The following is a 20,002-nucleotide window of genomic DNA, read 5'->3' on the forward strand; positions in this document are numbered from 1 at the left end:
CTTAGACTTAGACTTAGACTTAAACTTGGACTTAGACTTAAACTTAGACTTAGACTTAAAATTAAATAATGTAAAACTAAATTAAACTAGATGAAAAAATAAAAATTACAAAAAGTAATAATAATAATACAGATATAATCAATTATATAAATTTTGAATGTAAAAAAGTATTTTCCTAAGCTTATAAATCTTCAAAACGTGTATACATACTATGTATGTATATCTATGTAAATAATTTTTTCAAATTCGAAACCAAAACACAACAACTAAAACTCAACACTATTATCCAAATCCAGCATTGAGTCATGGAGTAATTTCTACCACAGATAGCTGCAAAAACTTAAATGATGAAAGTTATAATATATGCAACAACAAAACCAGTGCAGCAAGAGAAAAAACTTGTACTCAAAATCGAATTCGAATAAAATAAACCATAAATATATTCATAATGAAATGATTTGATTATAGACATTGATTGCATAAAAATTAGCAATGATTATTGCCAACAGACGCTGACGGCAATAAAAGCCACAAACATTTGCGGCAAATCGAACAAACACGAGCAAACACAGAAAGCAGAACAACAACAAAAGCGCAGATGAATTTCTCGAAGCAAACGAAAGTAAATAAGTATATAATATACTGTATATGGAATATGTAGTATACATAATGTTTGAAAGAGTGTGTATGTGTGCGACGAAATGGGCAACAATAATAATGGCGGAGAGCGAAAAGTGCTGATAGCCAACAAAATAAATGCACGTCGATTGCTGATTACAAACACATGCACACACACAGTTATAAGCACTCACACAGCCGTAAGCACACGCTAAAAGCGCCGAAAAGAAATTCCTGCTGCGTGTAGGTGTGTGTGTGTGTGGCGCTGCCGGCAACAGTTGCAACCTCATTGACATTTGTTTACTGACTCAGTTAAATGGCAATTTCGCTGTGAAATTTAGGGGAAACGCTTCGAATGTTAATCAAATTTGTGCAAAGTGTCGCAATAAATCTGCGCTAAGGGCAAACAACTCACTCTCTGTGTGGCGTGGCAAGCAAATCAATAGGCATTGCGCAGCAGCAGCAGGCCGAAGAGTGAAGTGAAGGAAATGAAAGTGGAAAATATTGAATTTTTTGGGCTTTTGTTTTTGTACCGAGAGCTAGAAGTAATGATAATACGACATTGTGATTTCAAGCAGAAATGTGAGAAAATAAATTTAATTTTATACTAATTTGATTTATCAGTTACGGTCTATATAAATATATATGTACATATACATATGTATATAAATTTTATTATAATTTAAACCGGTTTGGTTGAATTAAATTGATTAATCAGCGAGGCGCAGTGTTACTAAAGACGGGGATGTACAAACGAAAATATATTCAAGCACAGTGTGCTGATGGCATAAAAGTACAGGGAAAAATTTATGTTTACATATATGAAATTTACGGACATGCTACATTACTTCGGCTGTACCCAAGCAATAGCCGACAACACAAATGAAAAAGTTTCTATTTAAGTGCTGGATTTTGATAGTTTAGTTAGTATGACAGCTATATGATATAGTATTTCGATCTGGAAATTTTCTTCAGATATAGTAGCGCTATCCAGGATAATAACAAGAGCCGAATTTCTTGAAGCTTCCTAGTCAAAAAGAGAAGTTATCCATACAAGAGCTTGATTCCGCTCATTCAGTTTGTATGACAGCTATGAGTTATAGTGCTCCGATATCGGCGATCTTGACAAATAAGCAGCTTTTTGACGTTAAAAGAACGTGGGCAAAGTTTCAGGGTAATATCTAAACAACTGAGGGACTAGCTAACGATACAGATAGACAAAAGAACAGCCAGACCTAGCTAAATCGACAAACTCACATTGATAATTTATATACATATATACATATTTATATATTTTATTGGTTCTACGACGTTTCTTTCTGATCAAACTTAATAAACCCTATTCCACTCTGATGTGGAAATTTTTTCACAAAACCCAACTGTATTATTTCGAAACCGCCATTTTGTTAAGAATAAATGATTAGACTAGCTCTTCGAACAATATTCATCTATAATAATAATATTTTTTTTGTTTTTTGAATTTGTAATAATTTTAGCCAGAAAAATCTTCCTCAGCGCCGACACCTCTATCCGGGGGTCCTCCCCCGAGATTGGCTAAGCAGTTAAGAGAATATATAATTTCATAGAACAGCGTCTTTTCTGACTTGCAAGTGTTTATGACACCTTGATTTGTAAGCAATTTAAGTTGCTGATAAGATCGATAACACATAAGCTTCTATTCCGACAATAATTCAGTAAAAAAAAGTAAGACACAATAGAACCATAAAAAATAGTATACAGACCAGTTTAGTTTTCCGAAAAATTGATTTTAGTATCTCAAAACAAACATAAGAAAATATTTTTATTTAGTTACAGATAATACGAGTCCCTAGAATCACCATCGCCTGCTAAGATCCTCTTGATAAAAGTAATTCCTGAAACCTTTTTCATGAAAATATGAAAATAGTAGTTTTATATATACTCAATACATGCTTACTGAAGCCTGAAAGAGAGAATTTTCATTCCCTCCCCCAACTACCAGAATAAATTGCCAAAGTTCGGCTTTTTGTGAGGACTTTGTACTGGCCTAGCACCTTAAGTAAGTTTATGATATCTATGCAATATCTTCTACATTTGTTTACTCCGATTCCCAAACTAGCATAAATCAAATAGATTGAAAAAATCAAACGGAGAAGAATGCCCAACAGTTAAATCACTTTGTTAAACTATACACTATCTTGCTGTCATGATTTAATTCATATTTTATCCACTTTAACTCTCATATAATAATCACAAAGACTCTCCTAGTCCGGTAAAGCACTTTGAGCCTTACCTTACCTTTCTTGAGGCGGCTAATATCAGTTTCAGCTAACTCTCCGAATTTCCTGAAAGTAGAACTGCCGAGTTGCGTCAATCTCAGTCTTGTAAAATATAATCAATTGACGAGAAAGTAGTTGGGTTGTCTACCTCATCTTCCTCTTTACAACTTTCAGAATTTGCAACCGATAATGTATAATGTATTCAGTTTACTTTTTCATTGCTTTCACATGTATATTTTTTGACAAGATAACCGAATACTTACCTAGTAAACATTGAAATCAACACAGTGTCAAATTATATATAAAAAAAAAATAAATAACACTCTGTTCTGTACCTCGACTTTTGTGAAACACTGTACTAACATGTGACAAAATATATTTTTGTCGCTATCGGCGCCTCATTAAAGCGTTAATTGCGCCAGACATTAAGCAAGTAATTAAGGTGGAGCACAGAAAATTACTTATTTACCATAATATTGATACGAAAAGAAGAAGAAAAGGTTAATACAATACAAACAGGTAGGCATTCATATGCAAATTGAAACGTAATTAATGATAATAGATTGAAATAAAAAGCAGTAATAATGTTAATTAAAGCACAATTAAGAAATAAATTTAAGATTAGTGAGAGAAAGGTTTTGCGACAATCCAATGATTAGATACGAGTATATAATTATCACATTAACCTGACATAACCATGTTATCAAACAGCAAATATTTTTCGACTTCTCAGTAAGCTACTTAGACTGGATCTAAGATCCTTTTTCTGGGCACAAATCCAACACCGTGCAGGAAAGGCAGCGAACTCATGCCCACCCAAGTAGAGTGAAAGTACCTAATGACGATCATTATTCGCGTTTTTTATATGGCAAAGAGATATGGTCCGATGTGTTAAAAAGGAAGAACTGAGGTAAAGTGTTGGACCGAACCGCAGCGCTCAGAGTTGCAACAGCTTACCGAAGAGGGTCAAGTGATGTAATATTAGTTATGTCACAATAAACCTTCTAGCATAAAAAAGAAACTTAAAGAAATTATGTGAAAATAATAAGAGGGCGATTGAAGGAAGATACAATATGAATATGGGAGGACTCGCGGTAGATCCATCCTTACCAGAGATCTAACAATGACAGGGTAAACAGTATCATGATGAAGAGCGAAAAATAAAAAAAAAACTCTTCAAATGGGTGTTTTTTTGCATATTGTTCTTTTGTTAATTTGTTAACATAACTAACAAATTTAGGTTAAGGAAACATACAGAAATCATAATTCATATAATGTTTCCCAGCATTGGACATAACTTTTAAGCCACAACCTCAATAACTGTCAAATTTACATGTCAACTAATGGACGCTAACACCCCTAATTATTATTAAAATTCGTAATTGTTTAATACCGGGGCTTAAATACTCTAATTGAATAGAGCTTAAGTGCAAAAAAATACAACTTAGTGGTTTTGGTACGACAACAAACCGAAAAGCAGATTAAAGAAGTAAAACTAAGTCAAGCACATGTTCAAACATCATACATACATATATAACACATAAACATATGTAGATATAGCATTTGTATAACTCGATTAACTAATTCCATAATCTATGCAATGAAATTTAAAGCAAAAACCAGTTAGAATGCATCTGGACGAACTTGACCAACTTCTTATCCAAGACGTTGCACTCATGCAATGAACTACAGCGTGTTATTAATAAAAGCAGCTGCGTTGAACTTCAACCGCAACAATAGCAACAAAAACCGCAACAGCTGTAAGAATTATGCGGTCGCATGTAGCACCAGCTAATGGTATATTAGATATGAAACTAGGCTGCTGAGTAACAAAGGAAAATTGTGCAATCGAATGAGCATAAGCAATGTTTTTGTGGTGTTTTTAGACCCTCAACGAGTTATATACAGTTTACAACGAAGTTTTTAATATACAGAAGAAAAAGTCGGAGACATTATTAGACATATTTACGAGTCCATTTAGTCGACGTTCTACTGCCAATATATCTCTCTGTATATATTCTCGAACCAGTCCCTCAGTTCTTGAGATATCGATCTGAAATTTTGTACGCGTCTTTTTCTCTCCAAGTAACTACTATTTTGTCGGAACCGCCACTATCGAACCACTATAGCATATAGCTGTCGTACGAACTGAACTATCGGAATCAACTGCTTGTATGGAAAACTTTTTTTCTTGATGAGATATCTTGACCAAATTTGGCATGAGTTATTATCCAATACAACGGTGTAATCTACGAAGAAATTATTCAGATCGGCTAACTATAACATATAGCTGCCATACAAACTGAACGATCAAACTGAAGTCCTGGTAAGAGAAACTTTTTTATTTGGTAAGCCATATTCACGAAATTTGGCACAGATTAATGTTCAAAGCGTTGCTATAATCTCGGAAGAAATTGTACAAATCGGACAACTATAGCATATAGCTGCCATACAAATGACCCATTAAAATCAAGTTTTTGTATGGAAACATTTCTATTTTTTGTACCTTAAAATCGAGTTACCACAACTCAAAATTGTTTCAATATGTGCATAACACTCTCTACATAGCCTAAATCTAAGATTTAGTTCGACTGAAAGCCAAACCAACTAATTTAAATTAAAAAATATACAGCTGCATATATTTGTATATACTCTTATCTTTACCTTTTTAAATTAATTCTCACTCGAAAAAACCTTAAAAGCAAAGTTCTGTTAACGCATGATTGACAGGTGGCAGCATCAGAAAGCAAGTCATTATTTTGCTTTAGGAAATGTTATTGAAAAGTTACCTTTGGTTTTTGGCTAATTTATTTTATCGATTTTAGGCACAGATATATACATACTACATATATATTTATGTATGAAGATACGTATATAGCAATGCTGGTACATTTTTTCCAGCCTGTAACCTTGACTTCGAATGCACGACGTAGAAGTAAAAAGTTTGCTTAAATTTGCCGCTGATAATTAAGAGGGAAGCACCAGAACAGCTGGCAGAATTCAATGGAAATTAGACGGAACAAAAACAAGGCCCAAAGGAACATATTAACAGACATAAATATGGAGGGAAGTGTAGTTCATAAAAGTCCCCGGGCGAATGACAAATGAGGTAAACAACGTAAACAAAACGCGTAACAGCAACAACACTCACGGCACTCACAAAGACAGCCAGCCGGGGCATTTTAAACATTTCGAGGCAAGAGGAGCATGAAAAAAAACTTTTTTTGGGAACAAAAGCAGCAGGCCGATAAAGGAAAAAAGCGGTGATATCGAAGAAGATGACGGCCAACATAATGCAAGGTAATGATGATAATTATTAATTAAATGATTAATGAAGGCAAGGCACGCACACACAAACAAAGACACACATATATACAATAAGCCTATATATCAGTACTAGAGCATCCTATATATTGATGAGATGCTTGGAAAAAATCACAAATTGACAATAAAAATAATAAAAACAGTAAAAATAAAGCGCAGCAGAGCTAAAATAAATACTGGCCAATAAATGCAAAAATAAATATGGCAACAAAGTCAACGAAAAACAATACGAACGGACAGTCGAGAATACGAAGCGCAAGCAGCGCTTGTGGAAAATTGGAATAAAAACAATACAGAAGTAAATAATATTAAATAAACAAATGAGAAAATGCGAAAAAAACAATGCACGTCTATAAAAAGTGGTTTACCGCAATAACTATAAGGGTGCAATTACATATACCCATATAGTATATACTTTTGTATCTACATATATGTGCTTCAAAAAAAGTTGCTGCAAAGAGCACTGAAATGATTTTTAAAAATAATAAAAATTGAATTACAATGAGCACAAGCAAACTGTTTTTTGTTTTTCTACTTTTGTATTTTTGTAACCGCAATAATAATAATAACAACAACAGCATTGTAAATTACAGATGAGATAACAATTCGCATGTGAGTTCAAGCGTACAATCAGCCGGCAGCGCACAATAAACAAGAGTTCATAGAAGCTCTAGTATATAGAAATATACATACATACATACACACATGAATATATAGAACTTTGTGAAATACTAGAATGAAATTCCATGGAATTCTAATAAGTAATACAATAAATGGGAATATGATAATGGTTATATATAAGCAGATAGTAAGCTAGCTATATATGTACATGATTTTATACGAGTATTATATACATACATACAATATATATATATACATATATGAATATTATGTGTAAAAACCGCAGCTTACAGCAGGCACAATCAGCGCACGCGAACTGCAGTGATGCTCTCGATTAAACTTGAGTCTCATTGAGCTTTGGCGTATTTTATACATATGTACATATAATAATTTCAATTGAATTTTTATAATCTTTTTTTTATAATTTTATTGCGTGTTAAAATATATAATTGCGTTGATTGCGAAAAAAAAATTTTGTATTTGAGCACTGCAATGATTTTCCACTGAATTAAGTAATTTGGTTTACAGTGCCAAGGTCAGATGTTATGGTAGAATGAATTTGCTTTGGAGGCCTTCATAAATATAATCTAATATGCAAAAATTCTGAAAACTTTGAAAACGTCTGCAAGCTCGAAACCACAATCATGCGAATTAGTTGCTAAAATGTGAGATAGCGAGGTGAAAATTTTCGTTTTCTCAAAAAAAAAAAAATATTCGTTCGTCTGCATTAAGATTTCATCTTTAAAATAGTCGCCAATCGAAACTACGCACTTATATAACCGCTTTTTTCAATAGTCGACGCACTGTTCAAACTCCCTTTTTGGGATAACCTTTTAGTGATTTTCATTTACCTTTAAGGTTCCCTCTGTTTTTTGGAAATAGGAACATATTGAGGCCGGCTTATCGTTATATGTAGTATTGTTTTTAGCCAAGAATTAACGAAAAAGCCTCGGAATATGACCAAGTGCAATAACGAAAATCGCCTAGCTCATAAAACATGTCTAATCTTAGCGGGTGCTACAGAAAAAGTAAGCTATTGATATAGCCTAAAATTTAGTCTTACTTCAATATAATAAAAAAAATGACAATTGGACTCCCCAAACCAGCGAAAATTTTATTTTAAAATTCCCTTTATTTATTAAAACATCTTCTATAGTCTGATGAAAGACATGTCTTATAGAAATTTTAACGGATCATTTAACGGATGGGTTATGCCGCCACTCTCTCTTTCTCTTTTGGAAACAATTGAAAACTTGAAACCAACTTGTAAACTTCCTAAACACTTCGAACAGTTCGCATGGTAGGAATATATTTTTTAGTTTCTCGGACCACACGCTGGCTTATCTATGCCTCGACACAACTCAGTAGGTTTTAAATATTAGATATATAAAAGTTGTTTCTTATACCAAAAATTTATTAACAGTTTAGTGAAATAGTAATATCTGCCAGGAAAATGAAAGTTGTCTATGTAAATATTTAGAGCTTCTTTATAATAGATTTTAGAGTTTTGAGCGAACTCTAGTATCAAAATTCTCAAAAGTTTTTTAGTTTTCGCAAATATTAACTCTACTGAACAACCAAACCATGAAACTGATACAACAGTTATTTTTTCGATACATATCATTGTAGAAGAAAACTTTCGAAGTTTCAATAATCTTATAAGCCTCCTGTTCTCGAATGCTGGATTCTTTTTTCACAAAAGAAAAGTTTTTCTCAATATCAAGCAAACTTGGGGATTAAAAGCTTCGTAAAATTTGGTTTCAACGTTTTCTTAGTTTCTAATCAAAGTAAAACAAGTCATAGAGAAAGGCAAAAATCAAAACAACAAAAAACTGATGCTGAGACAGCCATACGATATAGTGTTACGATCTTGAACTTTTTTCAGGATAGACAAATTTCGTGAAAATATCTTGTAAAATGAAAAAGTTTTCCACCACCCTTGACTCCGATCGTTACATTTGTATGGCAGCTATATGCTATAGTGGTTCGATATCAGGAGACCCGACAAATAACCATCTTCTTATTGAGGACAGGACGGGTGCAAAATTTCAATCGATAACCCAAAACCTGAGAGACTAGTTCATATTTATACAGACAGACGGCCAGATGGATATGGCTAAATCGACTCAGCTCGACACGCTGTTCATTTCGTGGCATAACTTTTTACGAGTATACCCGGTTCAAAATATCATAATCAAATACAATACATGTGCTTTCCAAAGTCATAATGAAGCTATAAATAACGGTTTTCTGATGGAAATAGTGAATTATCTTTTGCTAGAATATACAGTATAGCTAATATTGACGTGATCAAGGATCCTTTAGTTTAGGAAACTCCACACATATTTTTTGGTTAACCAAACAAAAAAAATTGCTTAGCATTATTCGAACAATAGTTTAGAGCATAGTAATCTTGATTGCTTATATTTGCTGGGAGGACTGACAGAATTATATATGAGTTGTTGCATGGAAGAGAGCGGAATGAGAAACCGCACGTCTTTTTTGATATTGTATATGTACTCCAATTATTGACGAAAAATTTTTGTGTTCAAAATGAAGTAAGATTATAGAGCAGTCAAAGTACCTTTAGAAAACTATAGTTATGGAATAATAATTAAAATGAAGAGTGAGCAGAGAGTAAGAGAAATGCTCATGTTGGAAATTTAAGAAGAAATATTTTTAACTGACTGGCTTTTTACTTAGTCAATAATAGTAAACGATACGAAAGCAAGAAGTTGGATTAATATCGCTTAAATTAAATAAACTAATTTGTACTTTATGCGGAACTAAACCTAGATTTATCAATCTAAAAGGGCACATAGATATGAAGGTCTGCACTCGCCGCTTATAACTTCAGATTAGCCACAAATGGTTCTGCATGAGTACGTGACACTACAGAGAGGCGCTAATCAGTGTTTAATATCACAAAAATTTCAACACTTCAATTATTATTTCCGCATCTGTTATCATTCCAAGTCCATCAAGTCTGATTAGGAAATAAATTGTTTAAGCACGAACTATAATTATCACTGACTTAATTGTAAGGAAATACAGCAAAAATGTGAGTATTTTGTATAAATATCTCTATAATCTATAATCGTATGTATATAATGAAAGCATCGTATATTATTTTCCAACGCGGGATCGTAAAGTTATCAGCAGCGCTGCTGGCTCCGTTGACCCGTACGCAAAGCTTAAGCAAATATAATATATAGCAAGAATGAGAAGAAGCAGAGATTGAAGAAGAATACTTGAATGCAACACGCTCTTACAAACAACATGCGTGCTGATAATAACAGGAAAATTATACTTAATTCAATATGCATTACAACTGCTGATAATGACGTTAATAACGGTATTATTTACATAAATTAAAACTAAGCAAATGCGACTTGTGCGCTTTTAACGTTGCAACTAAACCAAGCAAACAAGCAAGTAAGTAGGTAAGTAAGCAAAAGATTAAAGCGAAGAATGTAGGCAAATAAATATTCATGTCATAAGGAGATCCAATAACAAACAACAAAACACCGGAGATGCTCAGCGTGACTAAAGCGCGTCTGATTGAAAGTGAGCGTTGGAGTTATTTTTAGGTGAGTCGTGTGAGGTTGTGTTGTTAGCGACGTTGGCGCAATCGATGCCAAAGCGCTGGTGAAGGGGTTTACCCAAAGAAACCTCTAAATATATATACACACACACACGCGCAAACACACATAATGATGCACAACGCTAAAAGCAAAAACTGCGGCTCAGAGCAGAATATGCGAACAACTTGAGTAAAAAGCAAAATAAAAGAGCAACATAAAAGAGTTGCTATGCCATTGGCGCTGACTGGGTAAACTGCTGATTAAAGCAGCAGAGAAGCCAAAAACAACAGCAAAAGCGCAAACTTCAAGTCGACCAAAGCAACAGCAACAACAAGAATTATAGTAATATCATTGGCATTTGGTTGATGTAGAGTAAAGTAAATGGCAAAAGCCATGGCGACCATGCAACAATAACAGCAACAACAAAACAACAGTGCAGACGCGCTACAACTGAGGCATAGATTAATCTGAAGAAGAAGAAGATGAGGAGGAAAATGCTGTAAAATAAGAAAAACCGGACTGCGTGGACTTTCATTCTCTTTGAGGGGGAAATATGTAATGAAGACAGCTGTAATCAGCAACAATAGCAACAGTAGCTGCGAAAATAAATGCTTAATGCGTTAAAAATGCCGACAGGGGGTAACAAAATGGATTAGTGGAAATGAAGGGTAACTAGTGTTGCCTATTTTAATATGTTTGTATGTTTATAGTATTTTTATTTTTTTATATTTTTTTTTTACAATATTTTTATATTTTCTGAATAATTTTTTGAAATTTTTTTTTTTTTTTTTTTAAGAAATATTTCTAAGTTTTGCATATTAGTAAAATTGTGTTTTTTAATAGATTTTATTGGGAAATATTTTCAATAATAACAAATGTAATTTAATGCATTGTAGACAACTCACACAAGATATGTATATTGCTTTTTAATTTTCTTTAAAAAATTTTGCTTTTTGAATTATAGAGTTTCATATTTGAATTGAAATGTTGAGAATATTTTCGAAAAGTTAACCGATTCTGATGAAGATGACTGTAAAATTTCGTATATAGCTTCAGTTTACTTGTATAATTGGAAGGTATACATTTAGAAAGATCTCTCGGAGCTGGGAAGTAAGTTCATAATAACAAAATCGGATGAAGTAACGACAAATCAGCTAACTAGAAACGCATTAACCCAACTGAAAAAGGTATAATACCTTTGATGAACGAGTTTCTTAAACATACTGATATTTTGGATAGCAAGAGTGAAGAAATATTAATTTAAAACACATAATGATATTATCTAAAACAAATAATATTATTTTAATATTTACTAAATACCGTTTGAACTCAGCTGATGAAAAATTGGACATAATTAAATTTACAATGCATTGAGCACTGGAACATTTTTAAGTGGATATAAAAATATTAGTGATTTTTTTCGAAATTTGAGTCATAAATAAAAAAATGTCTCCACTTTTCGAAATTAGCCTTGAAAATCGAAATACTTGCTTTTAAAGTTCGAAAATTTTTTTCGGAATTTTGAGTCATAAATAAAAAAAATGTCTCCAATTTTCGAAGTTGGCTTTCAAATTCGAAATACGTGCTTTTAGAGATCGAAAACGTTTTTCGAAATACGATTCAAGAGTAAAAAAATTTCTCCAATTTTCGAAGTTGGCTTTCAAATTCGAAATACTTGCTTTTAAAGATTTTCGGAATTTTGAAAAATGTCGAAATACGATTCAAGAGTAAATGTCTCCAATTTTCGAAGTTGGCTTTCAAATCCGAAATACTTGCTTTTAAAGCTCGAAACTTTTTTTTCGAAATTTGAGTCACAAGTAAAAAAAATTTCTCCAATTTTCGAAGTTAGCTTTCAAAATCATAATATCTGCTTTTCAAATTCGAAAAGGAACTTACTGACTTTGAAAACTTTTTTTTTATTAATCATATAAATATCGTGAGAGGTCAAAATTATATACATACTTGTATTATAAAATGTTGTTTTGTTGTTTATGTTTCTAATTTGACTCCACATAGCAACTGCTATTTGAGTTTGGCTAACAATTTTTAGACACAGTCGAAATAAAAAGAAAAAGTAGATCAATAAATACAAGCTTTTAGCGCCTACTTTTTCTTTAGCACTACGAGCAGTGGGTCGGCTGCGCTGAGAACACGAAACATCACCAAATACCACTATCTTTTGCAAGGTCACGCCAGTATTACAACCCAAGTGCAGACAGATCGCTATGCGCTTGGTCCTTGCATGAGTAGGTGCTATTGCTCCCGTTGTCCACCCATAAGTCTCAAGTAGAAGGCGCTTTTCGGAACCTACTTTATATCGCTAATAATGATCTTTTTCAATCATTAGGAGGCTAATATTTCAATTGCGGAGACTAACATCGAAAAACAAGAAATTAGCTTTCTAATTATGACTTGTACTTTAAGGAACCCATAAAAATTTGTCTTCGATAATTTCTTACAATAGGCTCAAATCAGCCGAAATATTAGGTATTCGAAAATTTTGCATATCTTTGTAGAAGAATTTTATTTTACAAAGAAGTAGTTTACAATTACCGAATAGCGATCTGCATAATGGCCCACTGTGAGGATCAACTATAACACCTAACCTAACGTAACAGAATATGTCATCTTAACTTTTTTCATAAAATTTGCACACTTTCACACACACAGCTTAGTTTTTGAAAACACCCATTCCGAGTTTTTCAATATCTGCGAGTATTTAAAGGAAACCAACATTATATTATTGGGACTCCTACCAGCTAGGCTGAGACCGTTTACGACCCGTAGGTTTTTAAATTAATAAATTAACCTGAATTTTTTTCAAGGTTTAAATTTGACAAAAACATGTACTTCTCACTGTTATTAATATTTTTTTTAACAGCTATTCAATTTCATTGATGAAAAAAAAGCATTCCCCAATGTAAATATTACAAGAAAAGAGAACAAATATTCCTTCACCTCTATAATAAGTATTTCAAATATATTTTAGGTGTTTTTCGAATAATATGACACGAGCTTTATTAACTTAAGCTCGGAGCGTATAATTCTAAGCTTTAGTTCATTTTGCCAAGATTTCAGGGTTTATTATTTCAGCTGTGAATTCAATTCAGATCATTCTGTCTACAGAACACTGAAATTCATGCACATATCTTCACCTAAAATGCAAAATAACGTAACATCATTTTTCATAAGTTTGCAGGCGAAGGAAAAACGATACATTGAAAAACATTAATTTAAAACAAAATTTGAGTATAAAATGGTTATATTGGTTATGTATTGGTTAGGTATTGGCTATGTATTGGTTACGTATTGGTTAGGTATTGGTTATACTTAAAATTTAAAAAATTTTAAAACCAACAATATCGAAAAATAAGTTTACAGCAATAATTTATTCGAAAGCAACTACATTAGTACACATTTTTTTTTTTCAAAATTTCCACAGATTAACTTTCTAAACACCAGAATCCAGCATCCATAATTCAAAATATTTAATATGTTGTTTCATATTTAAATTCCGCAAACTAGTATTGAAAAAAAGCATTCTCCAAACACCTTTTTTGAGCATGGCAACACTAAATGAAAAACACAAAAATGCAAATCGAAAGTTTGAAAAAAAATTAATGACAAATATGAGTAGAAAAAAACTAAATACCAGTTTCCGCATAGCAAAAAAATATAAATAAAATACGAGTAAAAATAATAAATAAATGCCAGTAAATAATGTTGGATGGCAAAAAGCATTGCTGAGCTGCAAAGCACAAGCTGCAGCAACAACTCTAGCAAAGAATAATGATGCCAAAGCACACACCAAGAGCAATCCGACTGTCACATAGTCATCAGTCAGTTAGATATGCAGCTTTATATGGATTTATAAATAAATGCCTGCACGTATTTATGTATGAGACGAGCTCAACCAGTTGTAGAGCATTGCTAGGTAACCGCCAGCTTCATGTACAAGTCATATATACAATTGTATATATAAAGAAATACATAAATTTAATATTTATGTTGCCGACTACGCTGTTCATTGCAACTTCAGCTGGCAGTGACTAGCAACGAAGACGATTTATAGATAAGAAATACAAGTGAATATGTGGTAGATGCTTTAAAAATTTATTTATAAACTTAGATACATATGTATTAAGATATGAAACCAGAACTTTATATGTATGTGCAGCGAGCGTGAAGAGATGCTTGAGAGCGAAGAAAAAAGATAAAAGGTACCAACTGCTAGACTTAAAGCAAATAATTTTTAGAGAAAATTAATTTTTGATATAATAAAGCATTTCACTTTAGACAATTTAAATTAATTTTTTGAATGTGAAATGAATGAGTGAATATTTATTTATTTTTTTTTTTGAAAAATACGTGACTGAGTTAACTCAACCAATAAATATAAAAAATATTAGCAAATATTAAAAACACATTTTCCGGTTAAAAAGTGATTTCCAGTTAAAAGCCGTAAAAGCCGTTTTTACCGCAAATGGATAAAGTTTTGCAAAGCACTTATCGTCAGTTCTGAGTAACTTACTGAGAAAAAGTTTGCATTTAAATTTTCCAAAAGCAGATTTAGTCTTAACTAATCTAAATTTTCCTGAAACAAATTTAATGTGAACTAATTTGAATTTTCTAGCTTTACACTAAAGTAATTACATATGCAAATTTCTGTTTTCTAAAACACTTACAAAATATTTCTAAAATATTCTAAAACACTTACAGCCGGTTTTGTGAAAGCCATTAATTATTTTATATAAGTATTTAAATTTTTTTGGAAACTGGCCCAACACTATAACACAACAATAATAATTCTCAGAATGAACTGACAAATCAACCAAGAGGCTATGTAAAACCGAATGTTATACGAGTAGTTTTTATTTAAACACGAAGTATTCATTATATTATATACCACTACACTTGTTTCAAAAACTAGAGCCGAGGTCAAAATTGGAAGATGGGCGTGGCACCGCAGACCTATAGATGAAAATACATATCTCGAGATCTCCCCGACCGATGTCAACCCAATTCGATTCGTGACATTTTTATGTAAGAGTGTGAAAATCGGCGAAATCGGACTACAGCCACGCCTACTTTTCCATATAACACAATTTCTAAAATCCATCTGATTATTTAACTTTCTAGAACACAAATCAATAAGCAATTAATATAATGGTATAAAACTTTGCACGAATAATGTCTGTAGAGTATGCCACCTTATGATCAAAAATTGTCTAAATCCAACAAAGACTGTTAAGACTCCTAAGTAAGGAATATTTAGAACCCAGTACCTATAGTTGATTTTTTCGAAAATTTTAGGCAATGTGTCAGATTTAAAATAAAAATTTAGCGAGAATTATTTCCTGATAGCAGCATGTCTACATATGTGCTACAAATGGCTTGAGTGGGTTCAATACTGCCCTTATCTTAGTGAAATTGAGACAGCGTGTTTTTAATTTTTTATTTCTTTCTATTTTTTGTTATTGTTGTATCATTAGAAATACTTCATCTTTCATAGTCAATAACATTTCTTAAGAACTGTCAAACAACAATTAAACTCAATACGAAAACACAGTCATTCAATCACGATCTGAGTCGTTAGTATTTTATTTCCTTAAATTAAAAACGTGAGTAGAAGAATTGGCTCGTCATCTTAAATTTTATTTTTCACTGGAATTAAAGCTTGCAATTCACATATACACAAATATGTATATACAGTACTCTGCACAAGGTTGTTTGTTGGTGCGAATGTATGTAAATGTGAAAGGTGCAGTTATAAATACACAATCAATTCAGCGCCAACTAACCTATTGACTGCTGACCTAACCCACAGTCATAAATTGACGACGCACACGAAAGTCAAAAACACTTGGTAAATACACATACACATACATACATGTACGTACATATAAACAGTGTACACCACAAATATACACACAGTGTGTACTACTTATATGCATACACATATGCTTCGAGTGCGAAAGATGCCAAAAGTGTGGAGATAAAAATGTTGAAAATTAGTAAACGAAGTGTTAACCGATAGCGAATAAAACTTTTATAGTTTCGGAGCAAATATTTGAAATTATTATATATTTTTTTGAATTGAAAATAAAGCAAACGAACAAAACTGCGTTGCGGCTCGCTGCGCTCTACGTGTTAGTAGGTGCCTTATGAATTTAGTTTCTTGGTAGCAAATAGTTTATGTAAGTAACTGTCTCAATTATTTCGAATATGTTTGTAAACAATTTTCGCCATTTGCTCGTGTTGATGGCGTTAGCACTATGCTATGCTGACTTGCAGCAAATATAAAATGTATATGGCAACCGCAGAGTATGCACAGCGTAATTTAATTTATGGCATTATTTATTAGTTACAAATACCGTAATATTTTTCTTATTATAATATTTTTATTTGATTTAATTTTTATACCCTGCACGGGGTATATTAAGTTTGAAACAAAGTTTGTAATTAGCAAAAGGAAACGTTGGAGATTCTTTAAAGAATATATGTATATATAAATAATCAGCTTAACGAGCTGAGTCAATTTAGCCAAGTTCGTTTGTCTGCCTGTCTGTTTGTCCGAATGTCCATCCTTATAAATGCGAATTTGTCCCTCATCAGTTTTTGAGATATCACTCTGAAATTTTGCACAAGTTCTGCTCTGCCCAAGAAGCTGCTCATTCGTCGGAAACACCGATCGAAACCACTGATATCGGACTCTGGCTTATGGCTGTCATCCAAACAGTTATATTACAATCAAGGCCTTCTATGGAAATATTTTTTTTATTTTAAGAGATATCTTCAAAAAATTCTGCACATAATATTAACTAAAGAAAGTCCATAATTAACGAAAAAATAAATCAGATCGGACCACTCTGGCATATAGTTGCCATACAAATGGTCCCATCAAAGTCAAGTTCTTATATGAAAACTTTTTTATATGGCCAGATATCTTCACCAAATTCTACATAACGTATTGCCCATACTAACGGTAAAATATCTGAAAAACTTTTGCAGATCAGTTCACTATAACATATAGCTACCACACAAACGGTTCTATCAAAATCGAGTTTTTGTATGGAAAACTTTTTTATTTGACGAGGTATTTTCACAAAATTTTACAAAACTTATAACCCATGTTAACAATAAAATTTCAGAAAAGATTTTGCAGATCGGTTTACTATAGCATATAGCTGCCATACAAACTGAGCGATCAAAATCAAGTTCTTATATGAAAACTTTTCTATGTGGCCAGATAGCTTCACGAAATTCTACATAACGTATTGTCCATACTAACGGTAAAATATCTGAAAAACTTTTGCAGATTGGTTCATTATAATATATAGCTGCCATACAAACGATCCTGTCAAAATCAAATGTTTGTATGGAAAACTGTTTTATTCGTGAAGGGTATTTAGCTTCGCTTCGATTAACGATTCTTTTTGTTGTTTTTTTTTATAAATTTTTATTATTTTCTTATTTTCGTGATTATTCTTTTTTTTATTAAATTTCCATTAATTATTTTATTTTATTTATTTATTGTGCACACATCTATTTTATGTATTTGCTTGTGCCTTTGGCTACAGAGCTTATGAAATTTACTTTTATTGCTTTGCACTGTTAATTATTATTTCTTTATTTTTCCTTTCTCATTTATGGGTTGCTAATTTTTTGCACAAAAGCTTCACTCAATCGAAAGTTATTGGAGTTGAGCGGTAGGCGTTAAGTGTGGCAAACTTTTTTGGCCTGAATACACAGCCATATATAATTATGGTACTATATTTGTTGTTGTCTGTTGTGGGTTATTTAATTTCTGGTTTCGCGTAAATTACACAAACTTAATGATATTTCGGTTTTGGTGGAGCTTGGCCTGCCTTATATACATACATACAACAAGCATACCGAAGTGTATTACAAAACAATATACATATTAAAAAAAAAATATTTTTCTTAAATATAACTGCTCAAGCAGCCTTGAAACCGCGCAACAAAACGCTTGTGAATATTATCTAAGCGTTTCTGCGTGTAAAGACGCTTTGAAAATGCTCAAAAAATTTTTGTTAGTAACCAATATTTGTGAAAAAATATATTTCTATTACTATATAAGCATATTCATATTCAAATAACTGTAATACATACACACAAACGCACCGACACGCACGAAACAATTTCGGCCGCAAACGAAAATGAAGCAGCAGCGCTCAAATGTGTCGTAATGACGATGCCGCCGACAACAATATAAACGGATACGAAATCGAAATAAGTTTTTTTTTGCCAACTCCTATACTCGGTTTTGCGAACGAGATGGCTGGCTGGCTCACTGGTTGACTGACTCACTGACTGGCTTACAGCAGAACTACTGGCGTTGCTGCTGGACCGTCACGAAATGTACAACGATGCCGTGTGTAGCGTTAAAAAGACGCACGAAGTCACCAAATCTGGCTGCTGGCTGCTGTCGCGTCGACTGCACCGATCAAGGGTAACGCTGCTCGTATGGCAGCGGGGTACTTGCGAAAAAACGCGCACTCAGTATTGCACTTTAACACACTTTATCACAATTTTTTTTTACCAAATTATTAACACTTTTGTTAATTTACTTCATAAACGCGCTAATATTTGCACAATATGCAGATATTTTTCAATAATTTCGTAGGCTTTTTTATGCGATTACAAAAAAAAACGAGAACGAACCGTACACGAGGTTAGCGTGCGATGCTTGCGAATGCGATTCAACGACAATACGGACACTACACGCGATTCCGTCAAACGAAACGAACCGTTCGTAAACACGCTCCAACTGAAACTGAAACGACCAAACCGAATGACTCCAATACTTGGGGCTGTGAGCTCCACAATATGTGCATAAAGTACGAAGTCAAATTTCAACAACACACCAATAAGCGATTGCTTTGCTCACAACTCAACGAATTGGGAGTTAAGCATTGGTGAGTGGTTATGTGTATATGCAGGTTGGCAGGCCGATGGCAGTCGGTAGCGAATATTAGCGGCAGAGCGAACGACGAAAATGTGTGAAGATTTCTGTATTGCTGTACGATTTTGCAAAGTAGTGACGAACTAGCCGGCTCTAATGTTGTTGAAATGATGGCAGTATAAACATATAGACAAATATGATAATTAAACTGTATTGAGCAACATTTTTTAAGGTATGCAGGTAATGTTAACGCTAATGCTGACCGGTGAGTGGAAATTTCAGAGTAAACAAAAAATCTAATATGTACGAGTACAATAGCAAATAAGCAGCAGGGAGGTAGTTAAAACCGGTGTGAGGGAGAGTGAGTCAGCAGCATTTTTTTAGACAAAGCCATAATACTCACATTTTTATGATAAAATATGCAATGTAACTTTCGTTGCATTAAAATGCTTCCAGCTATATCGAAACTTAAAAAGACAACACCAAAAAAGTAGTAAAATCAACAATATGTTCCAGCTCTCAAATTCACCAATGAGTAACTCCTCTACTCACTGCTCTCTGAGTTGAATTCAACAGTTTTTGTTTTGCTATAATTACAAGAAAAACAAAATATATTCGTTGTAACTATTTTCAACAATATTGAGGAATGTCTGTCGACAGCTGTAAAGCAA

The 20,002-nt window shown here is 32.8% G+C and overlaps 1 protein-coding gene across 7 annotated transcripts in view; it reads right to left on the reverse strand.

The window, feature by feature from the left end:
- Nucleotides 1-20,002, reverse strand: part of LOC105225696 (furin-like protease 2) — a 725,052-nt gene that overhangs the window by 354,169 nt on the left and 350,881 nt on the right. For 3 of the 7 annotated variants that reach the window (XM_049455563.1, XM_049455569.1, XM_049455562.1), the window contains exon 1: nt 18,539-19,216. The exons of 2 other annotated variants lie outside the window; for them this stretch is intronic. The gene's annotated coding sequence lies outside the window, so the exon portion shown is untranslated. Of the gene's footprint in view, nt 1-18,538; nt 19,217-20,002 lie in introns of those variants that run through there. 2 more of the 7 variants (XM_049455568.1, XM_049455564.1) reach the window with 1 other exon arrangement.

Source organism: Bactrocera dorsalis, chromosome 4 (genome assembly GCF_023373825.1).
Source record: "Bactrocera dorsalis isolate Fly_Bdor chromosome 4, ASM2337382v1, whole genome shotgun sequence".
Taxonomy (NCBI): domain Eukaryota; kingdom Metazoa; phylum Arthropoda; class Insecta; order Diptera; family Tephritidae; genus Bactrocera; species Bactrocera dorsalis.